The sequence below is a fragment of the Pseudonaja textilis genome, unplaced genomic scaffold (assembly GCF_049901715.1).
Source record: "Pseudonaja textilis isolate UNSWEBS1 unplaced genomic scaffold, rPseTex1.2 PTEXSCF22, whole genome shotgun sequence".
Taxonomy (NCBI): Eukaryota; Metazoa; Chordata; class Lepidosauria; order Squamata; family Elapidae; genus Pseudonaja; species Pseudonaja textilis.
Window position 1 is genome coordinate 616,066 of NW_028262865.1, and position 17,811 is coordinate 633,876.

At 45.2% G+C, this 17,811-nt stretch overlaps 1 protein-coding gene and 1 long non-coding RNA gene across 2 annotated transcripts in view; one reads left to right on the forward strand and one right to left on the reverse strand.

Annotated features, from left to right (window-relative positions):
* The window catches only part of LOC148123718 (uncharacterized), a 194,116-nt gene that overhangs the window by 123,405 nt on the left and 52,900 nt on the right, over nucleotides 1-17,811 (reverse strand). The gene's annotated exons all lie outside the window — the stretch shown is intronic.
* The window catches only part of LOC113453370 (GTPase IMAP family member 2-like), a 132,179-nt gene that overhangs the window by 2,950 nt on the left and 111,418 nt on the right, over nucleotides 1-17,811 (forward strand). The window lies entirely within an intron of this gene.

Here is a 17,811-nt window from a genome sequence, read left to right on the forward strand (position 1 = left end):
TAGAACTCAATCAAAAAAAAAAAAAGCGACCTCTTCCCTGGTCCAACACCTCAAAGCCACAGGACATGAAATTGATTTAAAAATACTGGAACTATCGCCAAAACCCGAACACTTCAACAGCAGAATAATCAGAGGAAGCCATAGAGATAGAAAAACGCCCACACAGCATGAACAAACGAGATGGCCTCCCGCCTTCCAGCCATTTGGAAACCCCGCCCTCATGAACAGACGAGTACCTAACATGAAGAAGGACACAGACCCACACCCACTTGAGGCCACACAAGATGCCACCACCACACTTCCATATGAAAACAGACTCCCACCCACTCAGAAGATGAGACACGACCATGGACCAGAAGCTGCCACCCGGCAGCTGCATCACTACCCACTTCAAACCCCTCAAGAGCCATACATGAAGCAAACCGACACCCACTGCAGAAGATGCAGAAGGACCCGCGAACTCGAAGCCAAACAGCCAGGATCACAACTCACCAGCTCAAATCCCCAAGCAACTAAAGACTAACCTGACACAGCCAAGCCCCACCATGACAGAACACAGCCAATCCAGAGCCGCAGTAACCCCCAACCAATCAGAAGCCAAACCCCTCATTCCCCACCCAATCAGAACACAGCCAAACCCCCACCCAATCAAGTCCCACCCCCACTGGCAGTTGATTCAGGAAGGCCCAGCTGCAATCTCACATTACTCTCAAAACGCACAGAGGCGGAGACAAGCCTGAAGATGATGATCGGAGACTTCACTTGAAGCATTGCCTGAATACTTGAATCTTGTGAGGAGAAAACCCGAACAACCAAAGATCCACAGCAAATACCACGAGAACCTCAGAAACAAATACTGCACCTCTGCAGGGAAGCCACCATCAGCCAAGGACTTATAGCACCAAGTCCAAGAATATATTTTATGTGACCTTGCATTCTTGGCACCGCTGCCGAGATCCATTTAATTCCACACAAGCTTCCAATTGAAATTCCACCAACACAGCAGCCACCAAGCATCTAAAACAGAACAGCCCTAATTAAAATGAACTTCACACAAAAAGGTTTCTCTAGACCAAATCAACAAAGATCTCCTCACACACTCCACCTGGACTCAGCAACTCAAGATTCACCTCTACTTTGGGACAAATCCAAACAACTCATGTCTGGAGAGCGAGCTGAACCACCCTCAAGACAGACACACACACACCAACAAACTCAGGAAACTACATAGCATGACCGCTCTCCCCCCCACAGCCACATAGAAACAAACAGTTTTTGCTCTGGACAGATCCTCACTGACTACGACAGGTCCTTTTAAAAGTTCCAACTTTTTGTCACTCCCAAACACATCCCCACAGAAACCATCATATGCGGAGTTGAAACCAGCCTGACCAAAACCAACCCTGATGATGCTAACAAAATCAGACTTGAAATCACCAACATCCTCTGCTAATAAGAGCCACCCAAAAGCAACTTATCCAAGAAGAATGAACTGCACTGCTGAACTACAGAAAGACACCAGCATAATTCTACCAGCAGACAAAGGGCAAATGCGGGCAATGGTTATGAACATCCTGACTACCAAACCAAGTTAACCAACCTACTCCACGTTACACATACAAACCCTAAAGACAGACCCACCACCTGCTAGAAAAACTACAAATCCAAAATAAGCCTCCCCATCAGTGAAGAGAAATCCAGCAACGAATCATACCCAGAGAAAAATCATCCAGATGCCCCAGCTTTATGGTCTCCCAAAATACAAGGACTTAACAGACCAATAGTCAGGCTCCATGAATACCTCTACAAAACTATAATAATTCATAAGCCAAACAACTACAAACCTTATACAGAATCCATCAACTCACATGAAATATTTCAAATTCATCGAGATCATAAAGAAACAGCTTTTATTTGTGACCTACCTAGTAAACCACGATGTCATGTCCCTCTTCACCCAGGGTGCCCAATAAAAACGCACAGCCATCCAGCTCAAATCCAACCCCAAGCACATCCTAGATCAGCAACCACTGCCTATCAGCCCATACTTCACCTACAATGGACAAAAATACAAACAAATAGAAGGAGCACCCATGGGATCACCCCTCTCACCTGTCACCATAAACCTCTGCAGCGGAACACTTTGAAACACAAGCTCTAGAAAATACGACCACAAACCCAAACTCTGGCTCAGATCGGCTAGATGACACCTTCATCATCTGGCCTACATGGGGAAGAAAAACTGAACAACTTCCTCACACACCTCAAGCAGCCTACACCCCCAAAATGCAATTCACCATGGAAACAGAAGCCAACAACCAACTTCCCTTCTAGATGTCTTGGTACCACAGAGATCCAATGGCTCCCTAGGACACACCATCTACCAGAAGAAAACACATACTAACCGCTATCTACATGCACACTCTCCACCACCACCCAGCACAGATCAATTCCATAGCCAGACACTCCATCTCCAGAACGAGTAATGCTTAGCGATAGACAACATAAAAAACTTGAACTACCTCACAAAACGTACTTGCAGCCAATGGATTCCAAAGAAAGAAGATTACCTAATCCTAATCAAAGAAACCCCAGCTTCAAAATCCAAGACAGAGGGAACAAGAAAACAGCAAAGCCCTCTACTCCCATATATAAAAGGCACTACAGACAAAATTAGCAAGATCCTCCAAAAACACAACATCAAAACAGCATTCTGCACAAACAGAAAAATATCCACCATCTAAGAAACCCCAAGACAAAATCGAATTAGAAAACCAAGGGTATGTGAAATCCCCTGCACTGTACCTTTCACATGCATACATTGGACAAAACTAACAGAAGAATAAGTGCACGCACATTGAAGAACATAAGAACTCAATCAAAAAAAAAAAGAAGAAACAACCTCTTCCCTGGTCCAACACCTCAAAACCACAGGACCATGAAGTGTTGATTTTTAAAAATACCAGAACCTCGCCCAACCGAACACTTCAACAGCAGAATAATCAGAGAAGCCATACGATGACAAGCGCCACACAGCACTGAACCAAACGAGGAATGACACCTCCCGCCTTCCAGCCATTTGGAAACCCACCTCTGTGAACAGACAAGTACCTAACATGAAGAAGGACACCAGACCCACACCCACCAGGAAGCCACAGTGCCACCACCACATAGCCACATCGCCCAAAAAAACAGACTCCCACCCACTCAGGAAGATGAGACACGACCTGGATATTGAAGCTACAACGACTCTTGTACTACCACTTTAAACCCTTACATAAGGCAAACCGACACCCCACTATGAAGATGCAGAAGGACCACGAACTCGAAGCCAGAGCAGCAAGATCTGGCACCACCAGCTCAAATCCCCAGCAACTAAGACTAACCTGGGCACAGCAAGCCCCCACCTGAACAAATTGCGCCTCCAACCAACAAAATCAATTTGGCTAACCCCAACCAATCAGAATTACAGCCAAACCCCTACCAATGAGAACACACCCCCACCAATCTGAAACACAATATTACCAGTCAGTCCACCCACTGGCAGTCAAGGAGGAAGCAGCTGCAATCATTACTCTGAAGCACAGAGCCGGAGACGAAGCCAGAATGATGAATGAGACTTCATCGAAACCTTGCCTAGATGCCAGATCTGCGGAGAAAACCCCAGGAGAACATGAATACATACAAATACCCGAGAACCTCAAAACAAATACTGCACCTCTGCGGGAGAAACCCACCATCTGACCAGGACTATGGCTGAGTCAAGAGCATATTTAACTGTGACCTTGCATTCATGCAACTGCGAGGATCAAATTTAATTCCCACAAGCTTCCAGTGAATTCCACACCTTTGTAGCCTGGCATCCTAAAAGAACAGTTCAAGCTATTAGAAATGAACTTCACACAAAAGGGTTTCTCTAGACCAAATCTAGCAGATCTCTACCTCACCTCAGACTCAGCAACAAGTTCTGCCCTCTACTTTGGGACAAAATTTCAAACAACTCGCTGTCTGGAGGCGAAACACAGACCACCCTCAAGACAGACACACACACCAACAAACTCAGGAAACTACAACAACGCAGAAACCAACTCCTCCCCCAGCCACACACAAAACCGACAGTACTGCCCTCTCAGGCCAAGTCCTCACTGACTGAGCAAGGTCCTTTCCACAAAGGTTCAACTTTACTGTCGACTCCCAAACACATCCCCACAAACCATCTGTCTGGAGTTGAAACCAAGCATTAAGAGCTATCCCTGATGATGCTAACAAAATCAGACTTGAAATCCTCAGCATCCTCTGCACTAGCAAACCACCCAAACAACTTATCCAAGAAGAACGAACTGCACTACTTAACCTGAAAGAAGACACCAGCATAATAATTCTACCAGCAGACAAGGGCAATCTCGACGGTGGTTATGAACACATCGACTACCAAACCAAGTTAACCAAGCCTGCTCCAAGACCCGCGCCTGAAGCCCTAAAGATTGAGACCCACCTACCTGAGAAAAAGCACCCAAATCCAAAAATAAAAGCCTCCCCATCAGTGAAGAAATCCAGCAACGAATCATACCCAGAGAGAAATCATCCAGATGCCTAAAGCACACATGGTCTCCCCAAGATACACAAAGAAGGAACCCCACTCAAGACCAGTAATAGTCAGCTCCATAGGCTCACCTCTACAAAACCTAGCCAAATTTCTCGCCAAACAACTACAACCTTATGCAGAATCATCAACTCACCCACGTAAGAAACTCATTTCCAGTTCATCGAGATCATAAAAAACAAAACTTACAACCTAGCTGACCTACAGTAAGCTTGATGTCATATCCCTCTTCACCCAAGTGCCAATAAAAGCCTTGACAGCCATCCAAAACAAATACAACCCCCAAGCACATCCTAGATCTAACCAACCACTGCCTATCAATACATACTTCACCTACAATGGACAAAAATACAAACAAATAGAAGGATGCACCCATGGGATCACCTCTCACCTGTCATGTAAACCTCTACACACTTTGAAACACAAGCTCTAGAAAAATACGACCACAAACCCAAACTCTGGACAGATACGTAGATGACACCTTCATAATCTGGCCACATGGGAAAAGAAAAACTGAACAACCTCACACACCTCATCAGCCTACACCCCAAATACAATTCACCATGGAAACAGAAGCCAACAATCAACTTCCCTTCCTAGATGTCTTGGTATACAAAAGATCCAATGGCTCCCTAGGACACACCATCTACAGAAGAAAACACATACTAACCTGCTATCTACATGCACTCTCACACCACCACCAGCACAGATCAATTCCGTAGCCAAGACACTCATCTCCAGAACAAAATGCTTAGCCGATGAACAACACCAAAAAAGCCGAACTACACACTCTCACCAACGTGCTTGCACAGCCAATGGATTCCAAAGAAAGAAGATTACCCACCTAATCCAAAAAGAAACCCCAACAAAATCAAGACAGAGAACAAGAAAGCGGCAAAGCCCTCCTCCCATATATAAAAGGCACTACAGACAAAATTAGCAAGATCCTCCAAAAAACACAACATCAAAACAGCATTCTGCACAAACAGAAAAATATCCACCATCCTAGAAACCCCAAAGACAAAATCGATTAGAAAACCAAGGGTATACGAAATCCCTGCACTGCCTGCCCTACCACATACATTGGACAAACTAACAGAAGAATAAGTGCACGCATTGAAGAACATAAGAACTCAATCAAAAAAAAGAAGAAAACGACCTCTTCCTGGTCCAACACCTCAAAGCCACAGGACATGAAATTGATTTTAAAAATACCAGAACTATCGCCAAAACCCGAACACTTCAACAGCAGAATAATCAGAGAAGCCATAGAGATGAAAAACGCCCACACAGCATGAACAAGCGAGATGACACCTCCCGCCTTCCAGCCATTTGGAAACCCGCCCTCATGAACAGGCAGTACCTAACATGAAGAAGGACACCAGACCCACACCCATGAGAGCCACACAAGATGCCACCACCACACTTCCATGTGAAAACAGACTCCCACCCACTCAGAAGATGAGACACGACCATGGACCAGAAGCTGCACTGCAGCTGCATCACTACCCACTTCAAACCCCTCGAGCCATACATGAAGCAAACCGACACCCTATGAAGATGCAGCAGGACCACGAACTCGAAGCCAAACAGCAAGATCACAACTCACCAGCTCAAATCCCCAGCAACTAAGACTAACCTGAGCACAACCAAGCCCCCCACCTGAACAGAACACGCCTCCAACCAATCAGAACACGGCTAACCCCCAACCAATCAGAACACAGCCAAACCCCTACCAATGAGGAACACACCCCCACCCAATCAGAACACAGCCAAGCCCCCCACCCAATCAAGTCCCACCCCACTGGCAGTTAAAGGAAGAAGCAGCTGCAATCTCTCATTACTCTGAAGCACAGAGCAGGAGACAGAAGCCTGAAGATGATGAATGAGACTTTCATGCCTAGATACGTTGCCTAGATACCCTTGAGAATCTGGGGGAAGCCCACCCGAACAAAAAGTCCACATACGAATCAACATGAGAACCTCAAAAGAAAACAATTGAAATCCACACCAACACAGCAGCCACCAAAACTGCATCTACAAAGAACAGAACTGGCCCTAATTAGAAATGAACTTCACACAAAAAGGTTTCTCCTAGACCAAATCAACAAAGATCTCCTGCACTCCACCTCAGACTCAGCAACAAGATTCTACCCCTCTACTTTGGGACAAATCAACAACTCGCTGTCTGGGCAGAAACACAGACCACCCTCAAGACAGACACACACATAACAAACTCAGGAAACTACAACAACGCAGGAAACCAACTCCTCCCCCCCAGCCACACATGAAACAAAAGTGCACAACATCTCAGACAAGATCCTCACTGAAGCTGAAACCAGGTCCTTTCAAAAGGTTCAACTTTGCTGTAAGCTCCCAAACACATCCCCACAGAAACCATCTATATGTCACAAGAGTTGAAACCAGCCTGACCAAAACCAACCCTGATGATGCTAACAAAATGCTGCAGACTTGAAATCACCAACATCCTCTGCACTAGCAAACCACCCAGCAATATCCAGAAGAAACTGCACTACCCCTGAAAGTGACACCAGCATAATAATTCTACCAGCAGACCAGGCAAAAATCTGACTACCAAACCAAGTTAACCAACCTACTCCAAGAAAACCAAATCCAAAATAAAAAGCCTCGAATCATCCAGATGCCCCAAGCTTTATGGTCTCCCAAAATACACAAGAAGGAACCCCACTCAGACCAATAGTCAGCTCCATGGGCTCACCTCTACAAAACCTAGCCAAATTTCTCGCCAAACAACTACAACCTTATGCAGAATCCATCAACTCACACGTGAAACTCATTCCAGTTCATCGAGGATCATAAAGAAACAAAACTTACAACCTAGCGACCTACTAGTAAGCTTCGATGTCATATCCCTCTTCACCCAAGTGCCAATAAAAGCCTTGACAGCCATCCAAAACAAATCCAACCCCCAAGCACATCCTAGATCTAACCAACCACTGCCTATCCAATACATACTTCACCTACAATGGACAAAAATACAAACAAATAGAAGGAGCACCCATGGGATCACCTCTCACCTGTCATGCAAACCTCTACATGGAACACTTTGAAACACAAGCTCTAGAAAAATCGACCACAAACCCAAACTCTGGCTCAGATACGTAGATGACACCTTCATAATCTGGCCACATGGGAAAGAAAAACTGAACAACTTCCTCACACACCTCAACAGCCTACACCCCAAAATACAATTCACCATGGAAACAGAAGCCAACAACCAACTTCCCTTCCTAGATGTCTTGGTATACAAAAGATCCAATGGCTCCCTAGGACACACCATCTACCAGAAGAAAACACATACTAACCGCTATCTACATGCACTCTCACACCACCACCCAGCACAGATCAATTCCGTAGCCAAGACACTCATCTCCAGAACAAAATGCTTAGCGATGAACAACACCAAAAAACGAACTACACACTCTCACCAACGTACTTGCAGCCAATGGATTCCAAAGAAAGAAGATTACCCACCTAATCCAAAAAGAAACCCCAACCAAAATCCAAGACAGAGAACAAGAAAACGGCAAAGCCCTCCTCCCATATATAAAAGGCACTACAGACAAAATTAGCAAGATCCTCCAAAAACACAACATCAAAACAGCATTCTGCACAAACAGAAAAATATCCACCATCCTAAGAAACCCCAAAGACAAAATCAGATTAGAAAACCAAGGAGTATATGAAATCCCCTGCACTGCCTGCCCTACCACATACATTGGACAAACTAAGAGAAGAATAAGTGCACGATTGAAGAACATAAGAACTCAATCAAAAAAAAAGAAGAAGAAACGACCTCTTCCTGGTCCAACACCTCAAAGCCACAGGACATGAAATTGATTTTAAAAATACCAGAACTATCGCCAAAACCGAACACTTCAACAGCAGAATAATCAGAGAAGCCATAGAGATAGAAAAACGCCCACACAGCATGAACAAACGAGATGACACCTCCCGCCTTCCAGCCATTTGGAAACCCGCCCTCATGAACAGACGAGTACCTAACATGAAGAAGGACACCAGACCCACACCCATGAGAGCCACACAAGATGCCACCACCACACTTCCATGTAGAAAACAGACTCCCACCCACTCAGAAGATGAGACACGACCATGGACCAGAAGCTGCACGGCAGCTGCATCACTACCCACTTCAAACCCTCCGAGCCATACATGAAGCAAACCGACACCCACTATGAAGATGCAGAAGGACCACGAACTCGAAGCCAAACAGCAAGATCACAACTCACCAGCTCAAATCCCCAGCAACTAAGACTAACCTGAGCACAACCAAGCCCCCACCTGAACAGAACACGCTCCAACCAATCAGAACACGGCTAACCCCCAACCAATCAGAACACAGCCAAACCCCTACCAATGAGAACACACCCCACCCAATCAGAACACAGCCAAGCCCCCACCCAATCAAGTCCCACCCCCACTGGCAGTTAAAAGGAGGAAGCAGCTGCAATCTCACATTACTCTGAGAAGCACAGAGCCGGAGACAGAAGCCTGAAGATGATGAATGAGACTTCATCGAAACCTGCCTAGATACTTCAATCTTACGCGGGAGAAAACCCAACAACCAAAGATCCACATACAAATACCCGCCAGAACCTCAGAAAACAAATACTGCACCTCTACGGGAGGAAACCCACCATCTGACCAGGACTTATGAAAACTTGAAGTCCAAAGAGCCTCCATTTTATGTGACCTTGCATTCTTATGCAACTGCCGAGATCAAAATTTAATTCCCACAAGCTTCCAATTGAAATTCCACACCAACACAGCAGCCACCAAACGCATCCTAAAAAGAACAGAACTGGCCCTAATTAGAAATGAACTTCACACAAAAAGGTTTCTCCTAGACCAAATCAACAAAGATCTCCTCACACTCCACCTCAGACTCAGCAACAAGATTCACCTCTACTTTGGGACAACCAACAACTCGCTGTCTGGAGAGCCAAACACAGACCACCCTCAAGACAGACACACACACCAACAAACTCAGGAAACTACAACAACGCCAGAAACCAACTCCTCCCCCCCCACAGCCACACATGAAACAAACAGTGCACAACATCTCAGACAAGATCCTCACTGAAGCTGAAACCAAGGTCCTTTCAAAAGGATTCAACTTTGCTGTCGCCTCCCAAACACATCCCCACAGAAACCATCATATGGAGTTGAAACCAGCCTGACCAAAACCAACCCTGATGATGCTAACAAAATCAGACTTGAAATCACCAACATCCTCTGCACTAGCAAACCACCCAAAAGCAACTTATCCAAAGAAGAACAAACTGCACTACTTAACCTGAAAGAAGACACCAGCATAATAATTCTACCAGCAGACAAGGGCAATGCGACAGTGGTTATGAACACATCTGACTACCAAACCAAGTTAACCAACCTACTCCAAGACCCCGCATACAAACCCCTAAAGACAGACCCCACCACCTACCTAGAAAAACTACCAAATCCAAAATAAAAGCCTCCCCATCAGTGAAGAAATCCAGCAACGAATCATACCCAGAGAAAAATCATCCAGATGCCCCAAGCTTTATGGTCTCCCAAAATACACAAAGAAGGAACCCCACTCAGACCAATAGTCAGCTCCATAGGCTCACCTCTACAAACCTAGCCAAATTTCTCGCCAAACAACTACAACCTTATGCAGAATCCATCAACTCACACGTAAGAAACTCATTCCAATTCATCGAGATCATAAAGAAACAAAACTTACAACCTAGCGACCTACTAGTAAGCTTCGGATGTCATATCCTCTTCACCCAAGTGCTAATAAAAGAAGCCTTGACAGCCATCCAAACAAATCCAACCCCCAAGCACATCCTAGATCTAACCAACCACTGCCTATCCAATACATACTTCACCTACAATGGACAAAAATACAAACAAATAGAAGGAGCACCCATGGATCACCCTCTCACCTGTCATCGCAAACCTCTACATGGAACACTTTGAAACACAAGCTCTAGAAAAATACGACCACAAACCCAAACTCTGGCTCAGATACGTAGATGACACCTTCATAATCTGGCCACATGGGAAAGAAAAACTGAACAACTTCCTCACACACCTCAACAGCCTACACCCCAAAATACAATTCACCATGGAAACAGAAGCCAACAACCAACTTCCCTTCCTAGATGTCTTGGTATACAAAAGATCCAATGGCTCCCTAGGACACACCATCTACCAGAAGAAAACACATACTAACCGCTATCTACATGCACTCTCACACCACCACCCAGCACAGATCAATTCCAGAGCCAAGACACTCATCTCCAGAACAAAATGCTTAGCCGATGAACAACACCAAAAACCGAACTACACACTCTCACCAACGTACTTGCAGCCAATGGATTCCAAAGAAAGAAGATTACCCACCTAATCCAAAAGAAACCCCAACCAAAATCCAAGACAGAGAACAAGAAAACGGCAAAGCCCTCCTCCCATATATAAAAGGCACTACAGACAAAATTAGCAAGATCCTCCAAAAACACAACATCAAAACAGCATTCTGCACAAACAGAAAAAATATCCACCATCCTAAGAAACCCCAAAGACAAAATCGAATTAGAAAACCAAGGAGTATATGAAATCCCCTGCACTGCCTGCCCTACCACATACATTGGACAAACTAACAGAAGAATAAGTGCACGATTGAAGAACATAAGAACTCAATCAAAAAAAAAAAGAAGAAACGACCTCTTCCCTGGTCCAACACCTCAAAGCCACAGGACATGAAATTGATTTTAAAAATACCAGAACTATCGCCAAAACCGAACACTTCAACAGCAGAATAATCAGAGAAGCCATAGAGATAGAAAACGCCCACACAGCATGAACAAACGAGATGACACCTCCCGCCTTCCAGCCATTTGGAAACCCGCCTCATGAACAGACGAGTACCTAACATGAAGAAGGACACCAGACCCACACCCATGAGAGCCACACAAGATGCCACCACCACACTTCCATGTAGAAAACAGACTCCCACCCACTCAGAAGATGAGACACGACCATGGACCAGAAGCTGCACTGCAGCTGCATCACTACCCACTTCAAACCCTCGAGCCATACATGAAGCAAACCGACACCCACTATGAAGATGCATAGTAGAAGGACCACGAACTCAGGGAAGCCAAACAGCAAGATCACAACTCACCAGCTCAAATCCCCCAGCAACTAAGACTAACCTGAGCACAACCAAGCCCCACCTGAACAGAACACGCCTCCAACCAATCAGAACACGGCTAACCCCCCAACCAATCAGAACACAGCCAAACCCCCTACCAATGAGAACACACCCCACCCAATCAGAACACAGCCAAGCCCCCACCCAATCAAGTCCCACCCCACTGGCAGTTAAAAGGAGGAAGCAGCTGCAATCTCACATTACTCTGAGAAGCACAGAGCCGGAGACAGAAGCCTGAAGATGATGAATGAGAGAAACGCATTGCCTAGATACTTGAATCTTACGCGGGAGAAAACCCGAACAACCAAAGATCCACATACAAATACCCCGAGAACCTCAGAAAACAAATAACTGCACCTCTACGGGAGGAAACCCACCATCTGACCAGGACTTATGAAAAACTTGAAGTCCAAAGAGCCTCCATTTTATGTGACCTTGCATTCTTATGCAACTGCCGAGATCAAAATTTAATTCCCACAAGCTTCAATTGAAATTCCACACCAACACAGCAGCCACCAAACGCATCCTAAAAAGAACAGAACTGGCCCTAATTAGAAATGAACTTCACACAAAAGGTTTCTCCTAGACCAAATCAACAAAGATCTCCTCACACTCCACCTCAGACTCAGCAACAAGATTCACCCTCTACTTTGGGACAAATCAAACAACTCGCTGTCTGGAGAGCAGAAACACAGACCACCCTCAAGACAGACACACACACCAACAAACTCAGGAAACTACAACAACGCCAGAAACCAACTCCTCCCCCCACAGCCACACATGAAACAAACAGTGCACAACATCTCAGACAAGATCCTCACTGAAGCTGAAACCAGGTCCTTTCAAAAGGATTCAACTTTGCTGTCGCTCCCAAACACATCCCCACAGAAACCATCATATGCGGAGTTGAAACCAGCCTGACCAAAACCAACCCTGATGATGCTAACAAAATCAGACTTGAAATCACCAACATCCTCTGCACTAGCAAACCACCCAAAAGCAACTTATCCAAAGAAGAGCGAACTGCACTACTTAACCTGAAAGAAGACACCAGCATAATAATTCTACCAGCAGACAAGGGCAATGCGACAGTGGTTATGAACACATCTGACTACCAAACCAAGTTAACCAACCTACTCCAAGACCCCGCATACAAACCCCTAAAGACAGACCCACCACCTACCTAGAAAAAACTACCAAATCCAAAATAAAAGCCTCCCCATCAGTGAAGAAATCCAGCGAATCATACCCAGAAAAATCATCCAGATGCCCCAAGCTTTATGGTCTCCCAAAATACACAAAGAAGGAACCCCACTCAGACCAATAGTCAGCTCCATAGGCTCACCTCTACAAAACCTAGCCAAATTTCTCTGCCAAACAACTACAACCTTATGCAGAATCCATCAACTCACACGTAAGAAACTCATTCCAATTCATCGAGATCATAAAGAAACAAAACTTACAACCTAGCGACCTACTAGTAAGCTTCGATGTCATATCCCTCTTCACCCAAGTGCCAATAAAAGAAGCCTTGACAGCCATCAAAACAAATCCAACCCCCAAGCACATCCTAGATCTAACCAACCACTGCCTATCAATACATACTTCACCTACAATGGACAAAAATACAAACAAATAGAAGGAGCACCCATGGGATCACCCTCTCACCTGTCATCGCAAACCTCTACATGGAACACTTTGAAACACAAGCTCTAGAAAAATACGACCACAAACCCAAACTCTGGCTCAGATACGTAGATGACACCTTCATCATCTGGCCACATGGGAAAGAAAAACTGAACAACTTCCTCACACACCTCAACAGCCTACACCCCAAAATACAATTCACCATGGAAACAGAAGCCAACAACCAACTTCCCTTCCTAGATGTCTTGGTATACAAAAGATCAATGGCTCCCTAGGACACACCATCTACCAGAAGAAAACACATACTAACCGCTATCTACATGCACTCTCACACCACCACCCAGCACAGATCAATTCCGTAGCCAAGACACTCATCTCCAGAACAAAATGCTTAGCCGATGAACAACACCAAAAAACCGAACTACACACTCTCACCAGCGTACTTGCAGCCAATGGATTCAAAGAAAGAAGATTACCCACCTAATCCAAAAAGAAACCCCAACCAAAATCCAAGACAGAGAACAAGAAAACGGCAAAGCCCTCCTCCCATATATAAAAGGCACTACAGACAAAATTAGCAAGATCCTCCAAAAACACAACATCAAAACAGCATTCTGCACAAACAGAAAAATATCCACCATCCTAAGAAACCCCAAAGACAAAATCGAATTAGAAAACCAAGGAGTATATGAAATCCCCTGCACTGCCTGCCCTACCACATACATTGGACAAACTAAAGAAGAATAAGTGCACGCATTGAAGAACATAAGAACTCAATCAAAAAAAAAGAAGAAACGACCTCTTCCCTGGTCCAACACCTCAAAGCCACAGGACATGAAATTGATTTTAAAAATACCAGAACTATCGCAAAACCGAACACTTCAACAGCAGAATAATCAGAGAAGCCATAGAGATGAAAAACGCCACACAGCATGAACAAGCGAGATGACACCTCCCGCCTTCCAGCCATTTGGAAACCCGCCCTCATGAACAGGCAGTACCTAACATGAAGAAGGACACCAGACCCACACCCATGAGAGCCACACAAGATGCCACCACCACACTTCCATGTAGAAAACAGACTCCCACCCACTCAGAAGATGAGACACGACCATGGACCAGAAGCTGCACGGCAGCTGCATCACTACCACTTCAACCCTCGACCCATACATGAAGCAAACCGACACCCACTATGAAGATGCAGAAGGACCACGAACTCGAAGCCAAACAGCAAGATCACAACTCACCAGCTCAAATCCCCAGCAACTAAGACTAACCTGAGCACAACCAAGCCCCCACCTGAACAGAACACGCCTCCAACCAATCAGAACACGGCTAACCCCCAACCAATCAGAACACAGCCAAACCCCTACCAATGAGAACACACCCCCACCCAATCAGAACACAGCCAAGCCCCCACCCAATCAAGTCCCACCCCACTGGCAGTTAAAAGGAGGAAGCAGCTGCAATCTCACATTACTCTGAGAAGCACAGAGCCGGAGACAGAAGCCTGAAGATGATGAATGAGACTTCATCGAAACCTTGCCTAGATACTTGAATCTTACGCGGGAGAAAACCGAACAACCAAAGATCCACATACAAATACCCGAGAACCTCAGAAAACAAATACTGCACCTCTACGGGAGGAAACCCACCATCTGACCAGGACTTATGAAAAACTTGAAGTCCAAAGAGCCTCCATTTATGTGACCTTGCATTCTTATGCAACTGCGAGATCAAAATTTAATTCCACAAGCTTCCAATTGAAATTCCACACCAACACAGCAGCCACCAAACGCATCCTAAAAAGAACAGAACTGGCCCTAATTAGAAATGAACTTCACACAAAAGGTTTCTCCTAGACCAAATCAACAAAGATCTCCTCACACTCCACCTCAGACTCAGCAACAAGATTCACCCTCTACTTTGGGACAAATCCAAACAACTCGCTGTCTGGAGAGCAGAAACACAGACCACCCTCAAGACAGACACACACCAACAAACTCAGGAAACTACAACAACGCCAGAAACCAACTCCTCCCCCCACAGCACACATGAAACAAACAGTGCACAACATCTCAGACAAGATCCTCACTGAAGCTGAAACCAAGGTCCTTTCAAAGGATTCAACTTTGCTGTCGCTCCCAAACACATCCCCACAGAAACCATCATATGCGGAGTTGAAACCAGCCTGACCAAAACCAACCCTGATGATGCTAACAAAATCAGACTTGAAATCACCAACATCCTCTGCACTAGCAAACCACCCAAAAGCAACTTATCCAAAGAAGAACAAACTGCACTACTTAACCTGAAAGAAGACACCAGCATAATAATTCTACCAGCAGACAAGGGCAATGCGACAGTGGTTATGAACACATCTGACTACCAAACCAAGTTAACCAACCTACTCCAAGACCCCGCATACAAACCCCTAAAGACAGACCCCACCACCTACCTAGAAAAAACTACCAAATCCAAAATAAAGCCTCCCCCATCAGTGAAGAAATCCAGCAACGAATCATACCCAGAGAAAAATCATCCAGATGCCCCAAGCTTTATGGTCTCCCAAAATACACAAAGAAGGAACCCCCTCAGACCAATAGTCAGCTCCATAGGCTCACCTCTACAAAACCTAGCCAAATTTCTCGCAAACAACTACAACCTTATGCAGAATCCATCAACTCACACGTAAGAAACTCATTCCAATTCATCGAGATCATAAAGAAACAAAACTTACAACCTAGCGACCTACTAGTAAGCTTGATGTCATATCCCTCTTCACCCAAGTGCCAATAAAAGAAGCCTTGACAGCCATCCAAAACAAATCCAACCCCCAAGCACATCCTAGATCTAACCAACCACTGCCTATCAATACATACTTCACCTACAATGGACAAAAATACAAACAAATAGAAGGAGCACCCATGGGATCACCCCTCTCACCTGTCATGCAAACCTCTACATGGAACACTTTGAAACACAAGCTCTAGAAAAATACGACCACAAACCCAAACTCTGGCTCAGATACGTAGATGACACCTTCATCATCTGGCCACATGGGAAAGAAAAACTGAACAACTTCCTCACACACCTCAACAGCCTACACCCCAAAATACAATTCACCATGGAAACAGAAGCCAACAACCAACTTCCCTTCCTAGATGTCTTGGTATACAAAAGATCCAATGGCTCCCTAGGACACACCATCTACCAGAAGAAAACACATACTAACCGCTATCTACATGCACTCTCACACCACCACCCAGCACAGATCAATTCCGTAGCCAAGACACTCATCTCCAGAACAAAATGCTTAGCGATGAACAACACCAAAAGCCGAACTACACACTCTCACCAAGCGTACTTGCAGCCAATGGATTCCAAAGAAAGAAGATTACCCACCTAATCCAAAAAAACCCCAACCAAAATCCAAGACAGAGAACAAGAAAAGCGGCAAAGCCCTCCTCCCATATATAAAAGGCACTACAGACAAAATTAGCAAGATCCTCCAAAAACACAACATCAAAACAGCATTCTGCACAAACAGAAAAATATCCACCATCCTAAGAAACCCCAAAGACAAAATCGAATTAGAAAACCAAGGAGTATATGAAATCCCCTGCACTGCCTGCCCTACCACATACATTGGACAAACTAAGAGAAGAATAAGTGCACGCATTGAAGAACATAAGAACTCAATCAAAAAAAAAAGAAGAAAGCGACCTCTTCCCTGGTCCAACACCTCAAAGCCACAGGACATGAAATTGATTTTAAAAATACCAGAACTATCGCCAAAACCAGACACTTCAACAGCAGAATAATCAGAGAAGCCATAGAGATGAAAAACGCCCACACAGCATGAACAAAGCGAGATGACACCTCCCGCCTTCCAGCCATTTGGAAACCCGCCCTCATGAACAGGCAGTACCTAACATGAAGAAGGACACCAGACCCACACCCATGAGAGCCACACAAGATGCCACCACCACACTTCCATGTAGAAAACAGACTCCCACCCACTCAGAAGATGAGACACGACCATGGACCAGAAGCTGCAGCAGCTGCATCACTACCACTTCAAACCCTCCGAGCCATACATGAAGCAAACCGACACCCACTATGAAGATGCAGAAGGACCACGAACTCGAAGCCAAACAGCAAGATCACAACTCACCAGCTCAAATCCCCAGCAACTAAGACTAACCTGAGCACAACAAGCCCCCACCTGAACAGAACACGCCTCCAACCAATCAGAACACTTGGCTAACCCCCAACCAATCAGAACACAGCCAAA